At 33.7% G+C, this 1615-nt stretch overlaps 1 long non-coding RNA gene across 1 annotated transcript; it reads left to right on the top strand.

Annotated features, from left to right (window-relative positions):
* Positions 1-246: 246 nt before the first annotated feature.
* Positions 247-1026, top strand: LOC107550308 (uncharacterized). The gene is made up of 3 exons (XR_001604647.1): positions 247-274; positions 364-430; positions 1005-1026. It is a non-coding gene; the product is annotated as an uncharacterized lncRNA (long non-coding RNA).
* Positions 1027-1615: the final 589 nt, after the last annotated feature.

Genomic DNA, 1615 nt, shown 5'->3' with positions numbered 1-1615 from the left:
GGAAACCAGCAGGGGCAGTGTTTGCAGATTCTACCCGACCTACACTCTAAAAAAAGATGGTTCTTTAAAGGTTCTTTGCATGTAGTAACGGTTCTATTTAGATCCATAGCATCCCGAAGAACCCTTTTATGCTGAAATAGTTCTTTGTGTTAGAGTTTAGGGTTCTTTGTTCCCGCCCTTTTTGTTTTTTAAATCTGTAACTGTCAAAGCTCCATATTACTGATTTTCTGGAGCTCAGTGATCCAACTACAGACTGTCAACACACTCTCAACAGGTAAATGATTTCATTCTTAAATTTAAATACAAATGTAACTTTAAAATTGTAACTGGTTTCCAAACAAACATGTTCTTTTCTCTTTTTAGTTTTCTGGTCATATGTAAGTGTGAGCAGCTCTGTTAAGCTGAGGATCCTTCTCCTCTTCTCCACTAAGTACGTAACAGAGCCATTGGATTTATAATACATATTGTTAGAATTGTTTTATTTAATTTAACACTAGAACTCTCTATTCTATTTCTATTCTATCTGCTTGTTTTCTCTTTAATTATTATACAAAATAATAATAATTAACCCTCTAACACTAGCTCTGTCTATTCTATTTCTTTTCTATCTACTTTTTATTCTGTTTATTTATTATAAAAAAATAAAATAAATAACCTTGCTATGTGAACTGTGTTAGACTAACCGGGATTTGTCACAACACATATATTATTGCTCTTTTGTCATGTTGATTGCTTCTGTTACCCTCATTAAGTCGCTTTGCATTGAAGTGTCTGCTAAATAATTAAATGTAAATGTAATGTAATTATCACTTGGGTTTATGCATAAATATACCTAGTCACAAAAATATTAAAGCTATCCCATGACTTTATATCACTTTTAATGTCGATGTTCTTTTAACATTGTGAAGGGCTCACATTCTGTCCATTTTTGCTTTTGGCCTTCATAGACATTATTGTTTTTACATAAACAATTGGACAACTCTAAACTCAATTGTGTATTTCAGATGCATCACATCCCACAACCTCACCATCTGCAGAGAGAAACTGCCACTCAGTCACACCAAAATGATGGACTTAAAGGCATCATATAGGATTGTGAAGATATTTCACTGGAACACCAAAATGTGACTCTGCCTGTGAAAAACCAGCTAAAGTCTTTTTTGTGTGTATGTGTGTGTGTGTGTGTGTGTGTGTGTGTGTGTGTGTGTGTGTGATTTACTGTTTTACATAAAATCATCCTTTATAATGTAAAGAACATTCTGTGAAAATGTAACCTTGATGTGTCTTTAATATTGACTGAGTAAGGCCATATCAAAGATTGAAATCATATTTTGATGCTTGTTATCTCATAATTAGATTTTGAGACTTTAGCCTGAATTTCACAGACAGGGCCACAAATACACATAATGATGGGCATACAGGCATTATAGAGGGAACACCCAAATGTGGCTCTGCCTGTGTAAAAACAGCGAAAGACTTTTTTGTGTGTGTATGTGTGTGTGTGTGTGTGTGTGTGTGTGTGTGTGTGTGTGTGATTTACTGTTTTACATAAAATCATCCTTTATAATGTAAAGAACATTCTGTGAAAATGTAACCTTGATGTGTCTTTAATATT

The sequence above is a fragment of the Sinocyclocheilus grahami genome, unplaced genomic scaffold (genome assembly GCF_001515645.1).
Source record: "Sinocyclocheilus grahami isolate Dianchi unplaced genomic scaffold, SAMN03320097.WGS_v1.1 scaffold395.1, whole genome shotgun sequence".
NCBI classification, from domain to species: domain Eukaryota; kingdom Metazoa; phylum Chordata; class Actinopteri; order Cypriniformes; family Cyprinidae; genus Sinocyclocheilus; species Sinocyclocheilus grahami.
The sequence above is the reverse complement of the archived record's forward strand: the minus strand, read 5'-3'. Positions and strand labels throughout refer to the sequence as shown.